Genomic DNA, 18619 nt, shown 5'->3' with positions numbered 1-18619 from the left:
CTTTTGACCTTTAGCTGATCTCAATGAATATGTCTATATTCCTAGTCTGGTATCTTTACCCTAGAGAATTAGTGTGACCTTGCCTTTGCATAATGCTGAACACAGAGTTTCGATAGGGACTTTACATTGTTACATTGCTTTGACTGTAAATATCTTGCCTTGCTTTTTCCAGAGGCCCTCACCCTACTCAGTCTAAGCCCATGGTCCCTGTCTCAGTAGTAGGTGGACTTTACTATGAATGACAGGGAAAGCCCCTGGAGGGTTGGAGCAGAGAACTGATGAGATCTGACTGACCTTTTAACAGGATCACCATAGCTTCTTTGAAGACTGTAAGGGGTCAGGGTGGAAGCAGAACACTTAGAAGTTACTGCAATAATTAAGGAGACCAGGGTGTCTTTATACTCTGTTTTCTAGGAGATTTCTGTGACTTTATTTTCTAACTCTTCAATTGAATTTTTTATTTCTGTTTAATTTCTTTTTATTTTATTTGTTTAATTTCCAAAAGTTATTTCTTAATTTTGAATTTTCTTTTTCGGCATTCTTTGCTCCCTAATGTGGTCCCTTGTTCCCTGAGGTGATCTTCTATCTCCATAGATGTTGATTGTAATTGTCTTACGGTTTCTTTTGCTACTTTTGTTATCTCTAGTTCCTCTGAATTCCTTTCCGTTTTTGTTTTTTGGGTGGGGATGTCTGTCTTTGTTACAGGTTTCCTTCTATCCGACTATGCATAAGAGCTGAGTGGAAACTCTGTGGATGGGGTTTCCTGAATGATGGACTTCTCTGTGGAATATCTGGACAGGAACATGACCTTTATGTTGGGGAGGCCTCACTCTCTATTCCTGTTTTTGGACGTGTAGGATTTTTCCCATTAAACCAGAGAGGGATCAGTTTCCTAGAGAGAGATCCTGTAGTCTTTTGCTGGGAGAACAATTCTCTGACCAGAATGTTGGCTTTTACCAAACCTTGCCATTTTCAGCCTGTTATCTCCTTCTTTAGCTGAGCCAGATATGTCAAAGTCTCTCCAGCATATCCAAGAGAATTCTCCAGTTTGCTACTTGGGTGGGAAAGGGATTTAAGAGTTACTTCTCTCTAAACTGCCTTGTAACTATTCCTGTTTCTGGCTCCATCCACACCCTCACCTTCAGGGAAACCTGGTGATTCCAATTCCTGAGTCTTTCTGATACTCCTCTGCATTAATTCAACATGTTTCCTGGCTTCCTCACTCCAGGACTTTGCTTTCTCCATTCTACTAGTGCATTTCCATTTATCTATGCTCTTTAGCTTCCAAAATTTTGTTGACATCTGTTGTCCCTTCTTCAGGTCTCTTTGTCCATGTAAGTTTATGTCCTTCTGATTCTTTTACTGTCATTTTAGTGGGATTGGGAGAGGGAAAAGAGGTAAATGTGTCATGGGTATCCATATGATTCAATCCGCCACATGTATCCTCAGGTCTCTTTACAATGTTTACCTTGTGTGTTTTGCCTCTCCCTAGTTAGGGAGCTCGTTTCACTGCTTAGAACTGTATTCTCCTTGGACTGCAGAAGGTAACATAGGAATAGGAGATACACACCCTTCCTCCAAAAAATTACATTCCGTTTGACTCTCAGGGTGCAGTACGGGTCATTTTTTCATTGTGTGATTTCTGTCAACTACTCTTTCAAAAGTAGGGAAGTTCTGCTACTCCTGTGTGTTTTATGTGTTTTGGCTAAGGGAATTGGTGGGCTGGGTGGGGTCCTTCAGGAACGTCATAAGGTGGAAAAACCTGATTCATAACCCATACAAAGTCAGTGATAGGGGCAGTAGATTACCAAACTCAATTTCCTTATTTTATAAAATGGAAACCGAAGCCCAGAGAACTTGAATTGATTTGAAACTTTGGTCTCTTGAGAAATACTTTTCTAAAATGATCGCTTGAGAATGCCAAGTTCTTAGCAGTCATTGGGCCTTTGCGTCTAATGTTTCCCCTGCTCCAAGGTTGCAGGCCGCTTCTGTTCCTCAGGTCAAAGGTCATTTCAGAAGTCCCTCTCATCACTGCACCGTTTTATTTTTTTGTAGCACTCATTAATATTAAAAATTACTCAATTGTTTTATTATTCATCTTATTTACCACAGTGGAATGTAAACCCTTTGAGAGAAAGGCCTTTTCCCGTTTCGTTCACGGTTTAACGTTCAAAGCAAACCGGGATTCGAAACTGAGCAGTCTGGCTTCAAAATCCTCGCTTTTGGCCACTACATAATGCTGCCATTTGGTGAATAAAACAAAGGATGGGTTTCGCATACAGAAGGACGCAAGAGGGCAAAAAAAGATAATGCATTCCGGGAAGAGAGCAGGTGGAACACATCCATACACACACGCACTGCGCCCCGCGTCACCTTTCTCTCCGGAAGCGCTCGCAGCTGTCCAGCACTAGCGCGCACGCGCGGCCGCCGGGGGTCGCACTAGGCTGAGAGAGGAGGGCGGGGCGTGGAGGAATGTCCCGCCTCCAGGGCCGAAAGGCGCCTGCGTCCGCTGGGCTCCGTTCTGGACGCGCATCCTCCTTTCCCGGCCTGTGCGCACCGGGTGGGCGTGGGAGGAGGCGGGGAACAGAGGAGGGGAGCGAGGGGGCGGGTGTCGCGGGAGGGAAGGAGCTAGCCGGAGAGCGTCGTCCTGAGAGGAGTGAGGGAGGCAAAATGGCGGATCGCTTCTCCCGCTTCAATGAGGACCGAGACTTTCAGGTAAACAGGGGCGTCGCCGAGGACCCGGAGAAGGCGCTGGCCGAGCAGGAACCTCCTCATCCCCCGCTCCCAGCTCTCTTTTCTTCCAGACTGTTCCGGCTTATCAACCGGCTCGCTCTTCTCCCGCCTCGGATTCCTCAGGGGGCCTCCCAGCTTGAGGCGAGGCCGCATCTCCTCTCACCCTGTGTTTTCATACCTTTTAAACTCACGCTGCCGCGTTTGCGGCTTTGGCCTGTTTGGGCTTCAGGTTTCGGAACTCGAGCCTGGCCGCTGCGTGGGGTGGGGGAGGTGCTCCCCTCTGGTCTGCCGGGCCTATGGAGGTGCAGGGCTGGCTCCCGGGGGGATAGCGGGCTGGGTGGGGAGGCCTTGGGGCCAGTGTTGCTGAGACCAGGGCTTCCGAACCCCTGAATTTTGCTCCATGGCCCTGCTTGGAGAGTCCTTCTTTCCTCACTGTAATAAATCCCTTTAGTTGTTGCTTCTTACATTTCCTCGAGAAAGGGTGCTTTGGTTATCAGACGCCTTCTTGATTAGTCAACTGTAAAGATTTCCCCGGGTGTAAATGTTGCTGTTAGCAGGCCGTCAGTTGGCTTGGAAAGCATGTTACAGGACTATGGTTGATGGAAGCTTTGTCTGAAATCCTACTTCGAAAGAAAAAGCGTGATGGTGATGGACTTTTTAAGCTGTGATAAATAGTGCCAAAAGCTTGATTTTTTACTTTCTTAAGTTGCAAATGTATGGAAACATGTCCTTGTGATGACAAGTATTATTTAGGAAAAAATTAAGGCCTGAATTCGAATAACTCGTCTTTCGGATGTTTAAAAAACCTTCCTGTTGAGCATTATAATCCGCAGCAATCTCGGCCACCTAAAAGGGATTTAGTAGAGGTTGGCTATTGCTAGGGTAAAATACAATCTTAGAGTCTCAAAGAAACCACTGCATTACTACCGCGTATCCTGGAAACAGGAATTTGGACCAGAGAATGAACACTAAAACTCAAAAGTTTTTTCCAGGTGCAGATCTTCCTCAAAAGAACACAGGAATACTCTAGATAAGTTTCAGAAGGCAGTTTGAATTCCCTGAGATGATTGGGTTGGTAAATAAACAGGTAAAGCAGTTAAACCAGCACTGTTAATGGTCTACTGCATGGAAGGTTTATCAGAAGTTTTGCAGCAGTAAGGGATCTGGAGGCTGTTGAAAACCTTGTGATCGTGCGTCTGCTGTATAGCTGCAGCATAATACAGGATCTCAAGGTGTATAAAGGGTATAATGCAGGTCCAGGGAAATTTGAAGCAGTTCATTTTAGGTATTTGGTCCCCGATAAAGGTGGTTTTTTTAGCGAGCATTTTAAAACATGAGTAGGCTGCAAAATGTGTGGGCTTTATTGGTTAATTTTTAGAGACATGTTTATAACTAAAACCCTTAAGTGCTTTATGGAAGAGAGAATTTCAAGGTGACCTAATAAAATTGAAAATAGGTAATCTGGACAATTAAGTTTTGAGGGAAAATGGCTGTCACCCATGGAATTTTAGCAGGCTTAAACAGGATTTGCAGGGTCTTGAAAGATTTTGAAAACTGGGTAACAGAGTATAAATGCTGTTACTTGAAAAAATTGAGTAAGTCTACCTTTTCAAATAAGATGACTTTTCCAATCAATGCTTTAGTTGGGTTTATGTAAAACTTGCTTCAAGTTGCTGGGTATTCCTTTGAAGATAATGCATATGTGTTGTAATAACCAACTCCTGCTGCATTGGGCCAGCCAGGAAAATGTTGGCTTTTTAAATTCAGTTGTCCTAATACTGTGTGTCAATAGGATATTGGGAATGACAGACTTTCAGACAGTATGTTTAAAGCTTTTGTAAATTATTGTACTAATAGTTCTAAAAAACATTCATTTAAAAATACTCGAGTAGTAGTTTTTTCTGGATGTTTTAATAAAGGGAAAATACAAATTGATTTTTATCAGAGTCCTTTGATTTAAAGTTTTTGGAGAGAAGTAATAGGATGCTTCTGTGTGTAGTGTATCTGAAACATTTTTTAAGGTCAGGTTATTAAAAATTAAATGTGGCCTCTTTTTAAGGTTTTAAGTGACAAATGAGGTGAAGTCACTGAGTACACTTGAAAACAAACCCTAAGTAGGTTTCCAAACACAGTGCATAAATCCTGTTGTTTTAAAACAGATCTTCTTATAGCACTGGAATTTTGGGGGGGCAATCTTCTCTGGTAAGTTCTAAATGACAATCATTTTTTTTGCCTTTTATTTGGCAAGATAATTTAGAATTATAGAATTTTATTCTTTGCAAATTTACCATTAAGTTCAAATTTTGGAGTTTTAATACTGTCTCTTGAACTGAGTCAAGAATTGGGTACACTGTTAGATTGGTGAACACCTAAGCTTTCAGATGTGTTTTGTATAATACAGTGAGGAGTTTAACTGTATTATGCCACTCGAAGCACTTCCGAATATAAAGAGTGATCTTTATCAGGAGTGTACATTAAAAATTTTTTGATGACTTCATTATAATAATAAACAGGTACTGTTCTGTAGGCTTTATGTGTATTATCTCATAATCTTCGCAATAACCCTATGAGTAGATATTGTTACTCCCATTTTCGAAAGAGTCAGCTGAGGCACAGAGTTTTAAATAACTTGGCCAAGTACACACAGTTTCTAACTGGCAGAGCCTGGATTCAGACTCTAGTACTTTGACTCTTGAAGCTGTGCTCCTGACCATTATCTCTGCTTGCAATTATGTTTTTATATAACTGTAGTTCAGTTATCAAATATGGAGGATAAACTTACAGGTCACAAAGAATTAATGAGTTTTTAGAGAGGTGTGACAGTTAACAGTTTTTACTCTGTTCTGTTCAGATTTGTTTTGGGTTCATCTTCCAAGGGCTTCTGGGGAGGTTTCTGACCATCATTAGTTACACTGTGTCAAAGAGCATATATTGTTAACTGTTTCAGCTAAGATATTCTTCTGTGTAGCCTTTGAAAGTGATATTTGATCTTTGGAAAGCTTTGTGAAATAGGCTGAAGTATTTTTTTTTTTTAATGTCTTAAGAGTTTTAACTGCTTCAAGAATCTGACCTGAATTTCTGAATGAGACATGATTTCTGCCTACATTTGCCAGATTAAGGCGTGTTTGTTGATAGATTGAAATGTTACACACAAAAACTGGAAAATACATAGGATAACTTAAGATAGAGATTATTTAGCACTTTGAATTATATGTTCACTAAAGAAAGTTTTATTTGTACAGTGATGTACAGCTCTAAAGTGTTAAGAAACACAGTTTAGCATTATTGGCTGTGCAGCTGTTAATGGTGATGTAGCTGAAAGTGAGGAAATGTTCTTCAGCTTCTGTAACTGCAGAGAACTGGTGACTTAAAGTACTTTGTCTTCCATTCTTTCTTGTTCTGAATGTCTTCATTAGAGTTCTGATAAAAAGGAGCTGTGATGATAGATCAAGGAATGGTGAAGTAATGGGAGAAACAAATATTACTGTAAAGGTCATAATAAAAATATGTAAGTGCCCAAGAACTTTTAAAATCTATATAAGTATTCATATGGTAAAGCAATAAGCAAGTCATGTATTACTTTTATGTAGTATGTTTGTAGGATTTCTCTGTGTGTTTCATGTATGTGACCAGGATGTGATAAATCTTAAGATCTTAAGTGAGGAAGTTTACAGTTTAAAAATATTCAGGTCACAGAAGCATGTTAGTAAATTTTCTGTGTGGTACTGTAATAGAGTTGGCATTCTATTGCAGACATGCCAGAGAAGACACATTAGCAGGTGTTCTAATCTCTGTTAACTGGGTCTCTCTCCCATTATCTGCCTGAGATGCTACTAGCTATGAAAGTCAGTGTCACCTTTGCTTGGATTGCTGAAACAAGGCAAAATCATTGCTCTTCCCTTTCCCATGCATATTATGATAGGTGGAAGGGATTGGAACAAGGTTTCAAAATAATGATGTATAGGTTTCAAAATGATGATGAATTGACATGATCATTAGCAAATATAAAATTGTTGGTTACTACATGTTCTGGGGATCAAGAGTGACCAAATAAGGTCAGTATAAGGGAGGGCTACCTAGTGGTGATCTAAAGGGTACAGGGTATGTATCTAAGGCAAAAGGCTCTTAAAAACTTGGAACATGTCAAGGAATAATGTCACAGGAGAAAAATGTATACGTTGTATTGAAGGGAGAATGGGGTTGGCAAGACTGTGATCATGGGACTTCATGTGATGATGCACTGTTTTCAAAGTGGGCGTGGGGACCAAGAAGAAACAGATCCAAATATACTGTAAGGCTGATTATTACAGGGCTGTTCTAGTGCTGCAGCATTAGAGCAAAATAGGTGTCCCTGTTATATTCTTTCCTTTCATTCTGAGTGTGTCACATAATTCTCATTAGAGTACTGCAGAGGGATTATCATTTTCTCAGGTCTTTATGATAAGTTACATAATCTAAACTAAAATTTGTGACTTAAAAATTTATTAAAGCACATATATAATTAGCTGTCCTGATTGTGCTGCTTCATAGCTGAGATACATGTTCATTTATTTGGGTACATGGCAAAATGAAAAAAAGACTGTTGTCTTGATGTGGTCAGTATTACCATTTTCTGAAAAGAACAGGTTCATGAGATCTTGAATTTGAAACCCATGTAGAAGTTTCATTTTTTTCTTGTAAACCAGTAAGTTTCTACTATTTTATTAATGAAAATGGATTCCAGCTTGAGTTCTTCAATTCTGTTAAAATTTATTCCCTGAAACAACTTGGTTCTTTTGCTTGTGTGTGTGATATTAATTCTTTCTTCATATTAGCATTCCCATTTAGTATTAAGTGAAAGCTGACTCATGGTAATTACCAAAGGAATTACAAAAGACCACCATAAATACTGAAAGAAGGCATTGATTAGATATTGCAGTGAATACCAGAAGATGTTGCAGTGATCTTTCAGTTATAAGAAGTGAATTGACCATTTAACTGTGGAATTCTAACCAAATGTACTTAATGCATATTGTATTAGTGCAAAAACTTAAATATGCCCATGGTGAAAGACAGAATATACTGTACTGTCAGGCTTATTTCTTTGGGATTTAACAAATACATTTAGCATTTTACACCTAATTTAGGAATGGATGAAGAAAAAGTTGAAGTTGCTTTGGCACTGTACATAGGTTAAGAGCACATAATGTTTTAGTAAGGACTATAGATAGTAAGAAATTAAAGTTAGGATCAAAACAGGCATTTCCTGTTACTTGCCTTAGTTATTCTTTTTACTGACGTTGTTGAGGTAAGATAAATCTTATGGGTGTCACGCAAGCAACCAGAGGTGTATTACAATTGGTCTCATCTCATGAAGTTCCAATTATTTGTTGTTCTTGCCACTCTTTTGGCAATTACATTGATTTCAAAAAGGAATTTCAACTTATCTCTGTAGTTTATAAAATTGAAATATAAAACAGCTCTCCATGTGTTAAGTTGTAATAGAAAAACAGTCATTGGCTCTGTAGCTTCTTACTATGCTGCTGGACAGTGACTTCAGTGGGGTGTGTAGGGGGGACTTGATAATATGGGTGAACGTAATAGCCTCAGTTTTGCTCGTGTGAAACCTTTATGAGATTGTATATCAATGATACCTTAATAAAAAAAGGAAAAAAATCAGTCATTGGTCATGTTTTGTGACTGGTTTTAAGTAATGATTGTTGGAAAAGTCAGTACTCATATCTTAACTGTTCATGTTAACAGTTTTTTCAGAGTTGAGGGAGTAGAGAGAACTTTTCATCCTTTTTGAGGCAGTATTGATAAAACAAGAAATTAACTTGTTAATGTGGGTGTTGACTATTGAAGAAAATAATGCTGATGCTTGTGGATTGTATGCTGTAGAATCAGTAATTTCTCTTGTTGCTATGAGTAAAATTTGCCAGTTACCCTAAAAGAAAGGGCAGAAGTAGTTGAAAATTTAATTGGTTTCATACTACTTTAAGGTACTATCTGCACAAGAGATGCCAAGGGGTATATATACGTTCAGAATATTTTCTAGAAAACAAACTAATTTTTGGAAGGATTGTTAAATAAAACAATATTGGAATAGTGGTTGTACTAAGACATATATATTGAGTACGTTGGTGGTGGGAGTTGGTTAAGAAGTAGTGTTTTTCAAGGAGCTTTTGTTCTAGAGAATAAAAGTAACAATAATTTGTTCCTCACCAGCATAATTATCAGATGGATCATATAGTTAGTAAATGCAAAATTGTAAGGAAAGGAGAAAACCCTCAAAGTGGGATGATTGGACGTGCCTTTAAGAAGAAATCAGCTTTTAAGCTGGATCTTGAAAGATGGGATTGCATCCTTGCAAAGGAAAGGAATGGGAGATACTCATTTGGAGAAAATAGCTCCAACTGAAGCTCTTGATTTTTTCAGGACAATGATTATACAAGCCATTGGGCATAGGGAAAAAGTGAAATCTAGGGCTACAAAGATAAGTTTTATTTTAATGTTCTAAGTAGGAATGTACTAACTGTTTAAGGTATTTAAATGGGGTAAATATCAATGCAGTTTTTCTTACAGGAAGATTAATTTGGATACAGTTGTATTAAATGTGCTATACATACTGTTAAAACTGTGATACCCAGTCTCCACTAACCAGAGTTAATGTGAGTGGGGACAAGGGAGTGATTGTAATAATGGACTATGTAATTTTAAACTTGGTGAGGACTTTGGGGTGGAGGGGTAGGGGAATGGAGTGAAAAATTAGATCAGTGGATTGTAGGTTCTGATGGGGTTTAAGAATTTTGGAGGTGCTAGAAGAAATGAACTGGAAAGGTAGAAGGTTGTGGTTGCAGAGCACAGTGTTTGAAATAGAGATTATAGAAGGATTGAGATGGTTGGTATTGACCATGAGAGTTAAAAGGCTAAGGGAGAATGGAGGACAGGATCATTATAGGGAAGGAAGTTAGGAACTGAGACTCCAGGATGTTGTAAAATCATCTAACTGGATGTCAGAATGATAATACTGTATAGTTGTGTACTTATTAAAGTGCCGTTATATACATTCTTATCTAATGCTTCTAGTAACTCAGCGAGGTAAATAGAATAGGTAGTAACTCTATTTTATAGATGAAGTAACTGAGGCCCAGTTACTAAGCTGAGTTTTTGAACTTTTATCTTCTGATTTCTTTTGAAGTGGGCTTTTTTTTGCAGAGGGGAGTGTTGGTATTGTGTACAGTAGGGAAAGCATTGCATTTTCTACCAGCTAAGTAACTGGTAGGAAATTGTTGGTATGCTTCTGGAAACATCTCAGTATTAATAAACTTAATTGGCTGTTTATGACTTCATGCTGGCCGTTTCACTAAGAACAGGTATACCAGACAATTCATTCTGTTTCCCAAATATATTTTTGAGCATCCATCTGTTAGAATGCATCATAAAATATAAGAAGAGAATATAAAATCAGTCTGTTTTGTTCATTTGTTTCAGTAAAAGAGTAGATGGGACAGGAGAATGGCACGTCTAGTAGACATTGTCAAACTAGGGTCCTATGAACTTATCCTTGACTATTCCAGCATCAAAAGTTGACTACTATCACATATAGTGATGATACTATCAGCTGCTGTTTAAGTATTACATGCCAGGCCCTACACCAGGGCATTTTGGAGATATTTAAATAATCCCAGTCACCATCCAAACCAGATAATGGTATCCCTCATTTTACAGATGAGAAAACTGAGACTCAGAGAAATTGAGGCTACACAGTAAACTTAGATTTTTTTATTATTAAGGTATCACTGATATACACTCTTATGAAGATTTCACATGAGAACATTTTGGTTACTATATTCACCCATATTATCAAGTCCTCTCCATACCGCATTGAAGTCACTGTCCATCAACGTAGTAAGATGCCACAGAGTCACTACTTGTCTTCTCTGTGCTACACTGTCTTCCCTGTGACCCCCCAACACACCATGTGTACCAATCATAATACCTCTCAATCCCTTTCTCCCTCCCTCCCCACCCACTCTCCCCCACCCTTCCCCTTTGGTAACCATTAGTCTCTTCTTGGGAAGTCGGTGAGTCTGCTGCTGTTTTGTTCCTCCAGTTTTGCTTCATTGTTATACTCCACAAATGAGGGAAATCATTTGGTACTTGTCTTTCTCCGTGTGACTTATTTCACTGAGCCTAACTAATACTGTCTAGCTCCATCCATGTTGTTTGAAATGGTAGGATTTGTTTTCTTATGGCTGAATAATATTCCATTGTGTATATGTACCACATCTTCTTTATCCATTCATCTACTGAATGGACATTTAGGTTTCTTCTATGTCTTGACTATTGTGAATAGTGCTGCAGTAAACATAGGGGTGCATAGGTTTTTTTTGAATCTGAGATTTTGTTTCCTTTGGGTAAATTCCTAGGAGTGGGATTCCTGGGTCAAATGGTATTTCTGTCTTTTAGTTTTTTTGAGAAACCTCCATATTGCTTTCTACAATCGTTGAACTAGTTCACATTCCCACCAACAGTGTAGGAGGGTTCCCCTTTCTCCACATCCTCGCCAGCATTTGTTGTTCCTTGTCTTTTTGATGTTGGCCATCCTAACTGGTGTGAAGTGGTATCTCATTGTGGTTTTAATTTGCATTTTTCTGATAATTAGCGATGAAGGAGAATCTTACATGTGCCTATTGGCCATCTGAATTTCTTCTTTGGAGAAGTGTCGGTTCATATTCTCGGCCCATTTTTTAATCGGGTTATTTGCTTTTTGGTTGTTGAAGCTTGTGAGTTCTTTATATATTTTGGATGTTAACCCCTTGTCAGATATGTTTGTTTATGAATATATTCTCCCATACTGTAGGATGCCTTTTTGTTCTACTGATGGTATACTTTGCTGTACAGAAAGCCTTTTAGTTTGGCGTTGTCCCATTTGTTCATTTTTGCTTTTGTTTCCCTTGCCCAGCAGATGTGTTCAGAAGAAAGTTGCTCATGTTTACATTTAAGAGATTTTTGCCTGTGCTTTCTTCTAAGAGTTTTATGGTTTCATGATTTACCTTCAGGTCTTTGATCCATTTCACAGTAAACTTAGATTTGAACCTTGATCTTTCCTAAGGTGTGCCTTTTCTTGTGGTTCCTGATTGTCTTGTGTAAATTCACTAGGCTTGTAAGACTCTTAAGCATCTGATGCCATTGTAACTCACTCATTGAGCTATTTTAAAGACTGTCTGGTCATTCTTTATTTTTATCCTTTCTCTTTTCTCTTTGTCCTGTTTCTCTGTAGTTGTTCGTATTGTTTTCTGGACATGCTAGGCTATTTTATTACTGTTTTTGCATATGCTCTTACCTGTCTGGATTCCTACTAATTCTTCAAGCCTCAGTTTGATAACATCTCTGATAATCTTCCCTAGGCAGTTAACTGCTTCATTTTCCCATAGCACTTTGGTCATATTTCAGTAATAGCACTCTTACTAGTAATAGCAGTAAATAATACACAGTGCTTATTTCTCTGTTGGGTATTATCTCATAAAAACTCCTATTAGGTAGGTTCTATTATCCTCATTTTACAGGTGAAAAACTTACTCAGTTCACATAGCTAGCAAGTCAGAGAAGTAGCTTTCAGGTATTTCAGACTAGTCTCAGACTTTAACCACCCTGCTGTTTTTACCTCTCTTACTGTATACTTCCTTCTTATAATTTATCTCATCTCATGGATTTAGAACTCCTTGAATGCAGACTATCTTCTGTTTTTTTCATTTTTCTTGCTGAATCAGGGTCTGGCACCTAGAAATTGGTGAGATACTTGAATTAATGGTTGAGTAAAGACAAATATATAGGAAGGAAAGGCTTAGTAGAGTCTGACAAGAATGGCCAGACTTGGGGACTCAGCTTTCTGCTGTGCTGCAGATAATCTAGTTTGAACTACCAGTTTCTGTGATATACTTTAAAGCCAGTTGAGGGATAATTCAAGTATGGGAGGTTGTGTTATGGATAGTTATACTCTCACTTTGTATGTGTTTATATATAATTAACAGTCATCTTTTAGTTTTATTTCCGTTTGTGTAACAGATTGTAGATCACACTTGTTTATCTGTGGACTGGTGCAAAATTTTTGTCACATGTTTGGATACAGCTATATTTTTATCAGCCAGTTGTTAAATAATATGCATTACTGTGGTCCCAGAAGAATTCTCAACTACTGACTCCCTACCTTTTTTATTTTATTTTATTTTATTTTTTAAATTAATGAATTAATTAATTTTGTTGTTATTAATCTACAGTTACATGAAGAATATTATGTTTACTAGGGTCCCCCCTTCACCAAACCCCCCCCACAAACCCCATTACAGTACTGTCCATCAGTGTAGTAAGATGCTGTAGAATCATCACTTGTCTTCTGTGTTGCACAGCCCTCCCCATGCCACCCCCCCCAACATTATACATGCTAATCATAATGTCCCCTTTCTTTTTCCCCACCCTTATCCCTCCCTTCCCTCCCTTTCTCCCCAGTCCCTTTCCCTTTGGTAACTGTTAGTCCATTCTTAGGTTCTATGATTCTGCTGCTGTTTTGTTCCTTCTGTCTTTCTTTGTTCCTATAGTCTTTGAGTTTGAGGTGAGTCTCTTGTAAGCAGCATAGAGATGGGTCTTGCTTTTTTATCCATTCTATTATTCTGTGTCTTTTGATTGGTGCATTCAGTCCATTTACATTTAGGGTGATTATTGAAAGATATGTACTTATTGCCATTGCAGGCTTTAGATTTGTGGTTGCCAAAGGTTCAAGGTTAGCCTCTTTAGTATCTTCTAACTTAACTCACTTATTGAGCTAATTTAAACACTGTCTGGTCATTCTTTATTTTTCTTCCTTCGTATTCCTCCTCCTCCGTTCTTTATATGTTGGTTGTTTTATTCTGTGCTCTTTTGTGCTTCCTTTAACTGCTTTTGTGGGTAGTTGATTTTATTTTTTGCCTTTAGTTAGTATTTGGTTGGTCTGCTTTCTTTGCTGTGTTTTTATTTTCTCTGGTGACATCTATTTAGTCTTAGAAGTGCTCCCATCTAGAGCAGTCCCTCTAAAATACCCTGTAGAGGTGGTTTGTGGGAGGCAAATTCCCTCAACTTTTGCTTGTCTGGGAATTGTTTAATCCCTCCTTCATATTTAAATGATAATCATGCTGGATACAGTATCCTTGGTTCAAGGCCCTTCTGTTTCATTGCATTAAATATATCATGCCATTCTCTTCCAGCCTGTAAGGTTTCTGTTGAGAAGCCTGATGATAGCCTCATGTGTTTTCCTTTGTAGGTGACCTTTTTTCTCTCTCTGGCTGCCTTTAATACTCTGTCCTTGTCCTTGATCTTTGCTATTTTAATTATTATGTGTCTTGCTGTTGTCCTCTTTGGGTCCCGTGTCTCAGGAGTTCTGTGTGCCTCCATAGTCTGAGCAACTATTTCTTCCCCCAGTATGGGGAAGTTCTCAGCAATTATTTCTTCAAAGACACTTTCTATCCCTTTTTCTCTCTCTTCTTCCTCTGGTACCCCTATAATGCAGATATTGTTCCTTTTGGATTGGTCACACAGTTCTCTTAATATTGTTTCATTCCTGGAGATCCTTTTATCTCGCTCTGCATCAGCTTCTATGCGTTCCTGTTCTCTGGTTTCTATTCCATCTATGGCCTCTTGCATCTAATCTATTCTGCTTATAATTCCTTCCAGAGTTTGTTTCACTTCTGTAATCTCCCTCTGGACGTTTGTAATCTCCCTGTGGACTTCATCCCTTAGCTCTTGCATATTTCTCTGCAGCTCTGTCAGCATGTTTATGACTTTATTTTGAATTCTTTTTCAGGGAGACTCGTTAGGTCTGCCTCTGCAGATCCTTTCTCAGGTGTTGTTTGAACTATCTTGGACTGGACTAAATCTATTTGCCTTTTCATGGTGATAGCAGTGGCTGTAGGCAGCTTGCGGGTGTGTCAGCTGGGAGAAGAAAGTCCTTTCCTGCTTGCTGGTTCCCTTGCCCTTCCCCACTGCCTTTGATGGTTACCTGCACTCCTGGAGCAGCCACCGGGTGAGTCCCCTAAGCTGCTGTGGGCAGGCTCTCTGTCAGAGCAGCACGGAGCCCTGCGAGGAGTGGCAGGCACGCCAGGTGTGCTCCTCCGTGCTAGCAGCGCCCCTGCCAGGCAGCTCTGTGCCAGCAGTGGCCTTTGGGTCTGCCCTGGGCAGCTGTGCCTTGGGCTGGGATTCTGGTCAGCTGCTGGGAGTGCGCCTGCTCCCTCTGGCTCTGCTGCAGGTGCGCGCGGTTCTCTACCGGGCTCCTCTGGCTCCACTGCTGTTGGTGTGCGCGAGCCATGCCTGGGCTGTTCGGTTGCACTGCTGCGGGCTCGCACAAGCCTTTCCTGGTCCACTCCTGCACCGTTGGCACATGTATCTGCTCCCAGTCCCTTCTGGCACCGCCATCCCTGGCACGCACTGCCACTCTCCCGCTACTGGGCCGGTGTGTCGGAGTTCACACCAGTTGGAGGAACGACTGGCAGGTTGCTTAGTGCCATGAGGGGCTTCAGAGCTGCACTGCCTCCCCAGGATTTAGGGCACCTAAGTTTCCCCAGGATTCCCAGCTGCTGGCTAAGTGTGCCAGGACAACTTCATCCATCTATGGGGTCCCTGTCTCTTTAAGACTTGCAGAAAGCACTCGCTTTTCTTTTGTCTCAGGGGCACCAGTTGCGGGCAACTGCCCACAGGTTTTGCTTTTCCGTTTCTCTAATATCCAGCACCCCGTGAACCTTGTGTCTGCGTTCGAGGTGCGGATTTCTAGAGCTGGTTGTTTAGCAGTACTGGGCTTTCACTTCCTCCCCATTCCGACTCCTTCCTTCCCACTGGGTTTTGGGGAGGGGGAGCATTTGGGTCCTTCCTGGCCGTGGCTTGTATCTTACCCCCTTCGTGTGATGTTGAGTTCTCGCAGATGTAGATGTGTCCTGGCTGTTTTACTGCATCCACTGGTGTCTCTTTTAGGAATAGTTGTATTTATTGTATTTTCATAAATATATATGTTTTGGGGAGGAGATTTTCTCTGAACTACTCACGCTGTCATCTTCCCGTGATCTGAACATTTATTTTTCTTTGCTAAAAAATGTTAGGATGACAGGAGGAAAGGTACCAGTGTGTGCAAACAGCCATTGGTCTATTGCAAGGGATGCTGAGGGACTTCAAAGAGTTTTTTTTCATAACTGCTATCAGGTCCAGGGCTACATGCCTTCAAATATTATTTGCTCACAGGATATAAAGCTAATCCTCATAGAAATGCTGCAAAAAAATGTATCTTTTTCAGATGACACATTTTTAGGAGACTGAGGTTCAGAGATGTTAAGTACAATGGCCAAAGGTCACAAAGGTTAGTATGTGACCCAGGTAAATTTTGAATCCAGGCCTATTTGCTTCCATGCTACACCATATGTAACTGAAACCAGGACCAAAATTCCCCTGAAAACTTAACTTGTGACTAGGACATATTGGATCTAGATCTGCGTCTTTTACCAACTAGCTCTGTGACTTTGAAGAAACCACTGTAATCTGTTTCTCAGTTTCTACACCTATAAAATGGGGTTACTACCACTAGCATTTATAAAGCAGGTGTAAAAGTTCTTTGAAAATAAAAACACATGTGCAAAAAATAAACATCATCTTGATACGTTTCTTACCTTTCTCACATAGGTCACCAGTTCTCCAGAATAATACTGCGACACACTGAGGAGGTCAGGGCTATTTGCTTGATTAATACGAAGAAGGGGAAGATCAAGGGCAGAGGCAAGCTGGAAGAAAAATCACATATACACGTTTCTCAAAAAGTCCTAGAAATCTCTTTCTTTCCAGGAATAGTAACGTACAACAATGCCTCTGGGCTTTACTCAGACCAAAGATCACTGAACTTATCAATGCCAATTAATGGTTTCTCACAACAATATAATTAAAAAAAAATGTCATCTGGATGACAGTGCTTCTCAAGTTGTGGTCCCTGGACTAGCACCATCAGCATCACCTGGGAACTTGTTAGAGATGTAGAGATGCCAGTTCTCACGCCCCACCCTAGACTGACTTAATCAGAGACTGACGGAGAGGCCCAGCAATCGGCTCTAACAAGACTTCCAGGTGACTCTGACACCCCTCAAGTTTGACAGCCTCTGTGCTATGGTAGACAGCTGCTCGTCTCTCGGTGCTACGGTAGACAGCTATTCGTCTCTGGAAAAATCAGACGTCTTGGTTGATGAGACTACTGTACTGAGTACAATCTAAGACATCATGGCAAATAAGAAGTGCCATTCATTACTTTATGCATTATTCACAAAGAAAAAAACATGTTGACAATTCAACTAGGATATTCCATCAATTATAAAGCGTAACCCCAATTAAACATGAAAGAAAGTGTACCTCAGAACTGATATTCATGGTAATTCCATCAGAAGTCGCTGAGTAAATTATTTGTTCACCTATCACAAACTGCAATTACCTCGTGAGCAAGGGCCATGCTTGTGTTGTTCACCACTACTCCTTGACCTCAGAGGAGATCCTACTTTGGAGCAGAGCCTCAACAAGAATGTTTTAAATGAATAAATAAAAGGACTCAATTCATGTCTAGAGAAAAAGGACTCTGGGACTCACATTTTTAGTATAGTGGTAAAATTTTTTTTTTTTTTTTTTTCGGGGGCTCCAGGACCAACGATCACTAGCTGCCCAAGTACCAAAAAATTATGCTTCCGAAATCTCTTGATGTCGATTCCGCACGAAGAGCATACAAGCTGCCCCACGTGTGCCACTCACGACAGAAGCCCTTTTTATATACTGGTAAAATTTTAAAAAATTATTTAGTTTAAAAATAATTTATGTTAGACACTGCAACTTATGAATTCAAACGTTAAATATTTATGGCATCTATTGAAAGTGTGCTCTCATGGAAAAATTGCCAACTTTTCAGTCTATAAAAATACTCAAATTATCTAACTTTCTGAAAGGATAAAATTCTTGGGCTGAATTAATGAAGTAATAACGAAGACCAACTCTCCCCTGGTGTCTGAGACTGTTTTCACTGCTCTCTGCTTACCTTTGGGAATGCAGCTCTGAGTTTAGTAACCATGGATGGGTTTACCCTTACACTCTCTTGCGTGATAGATGTGAAACTGTAAAGAGATAAATGGTAAGGAGATGCTCATCGTGGCCCTCATCAATGGCAAATGCTAGGCTGTCCACGTTACCTGTCAATTAATTGCCAAGCAAAAGAAAGGTCCCCAACAATCTGCATTGTGATGAGGACCTCCTCTTTAATGTTAATGGTTCAAATCATTTGGTGGGGAAACTTGCGAGGATCAGCAAGGAACTGACATACTTGCAGATTTGATTCCAACTGGTGAAATTCTTGAACCTGTGTTACATAAATACATTTAATTAAAACTTCTGAGTGGCCTCTGTGGTGTTTATTTTTCCTTCAAAACACCTAAAATAAAGCACACTACTTACTAAGAATTTTTTGGCAAATTTTTAATTTCAAATTATAATTTCAGAACTGTATAAGCCAGGTCAGAAAAGGCGACACAAAGTTCTAGAATTAGGAAATGTCCCACTGCTTATTTTCCTGTACATATATGACATAATAAGTGACTATTTCCACTTTCCAGTTTAGTATCAATAAAAGTATACTGGAGAAGCCTCTTCATTCTGAAGATTTGCAGGACTGCTAAAAAACGAAGTCAACTCACAAGTGGGGTGTTGGCACTTGCACATTTTTAAGTTTTTGATGTATTTAAATCAAAACATTCCACTGAAATTTTAATGTATATAATGCTATATATATTTTATTCATATATAAATTTTAATATATATGATTCAAAGGGTCTGGGCTATTACGAAAATAAATAATGGAAAAGATAAA

The 18619-nt window shown here is 39.6% G+C and overlaps 1 long non-coding RNA gene and 1 other non-coding gene across 2 annotated transcripts; one reads left to right on the top strand and one right to left on the bottom strand.

The window, feature by feature from the left end:
- Positions 1-2557: 2557 nt before the first annotated feature.
- On the top strand, positions 2558-18145 carry LOC140849290 (uncharacterized). The gene is made up of 2 exons (XR_012131027.1): positions 2558-2715; positions 16411-18145. It is a non-coding gene; the product is annotated as an uncharacterized lncRNA (long non-coding RNA).
- LOC140849341 (U11 spliceosomal RNA) lies at positions 17397-17530 on the bottom strand. Its single transcript, XR_012131079.1, has one exon. It is a non-coding gene; the product is annotated as a U11 spliceosomal RNA (small nuclear RNA).
- Positions 18146-18619: the final 474 nt, after the last annotated feature.

This window comes from Manis javanica, chromosome 4 (genome assembly GCF_040802235.1).
Source record: "Manis javanica isolate MJ-LG chromosome 4, MJ_LKY, whole genome shotgun sequence".
NCBI lineage: Eukaryota > Metazoa > Chordata > Mammalia > Pholidota > Manidae > Manis > Manis javanica.
The sequence above is the reverse complement of the archived record's forward strand: the minus strand, read 5'-3'. Positions and strand labels throughout refer to the sequence as shown.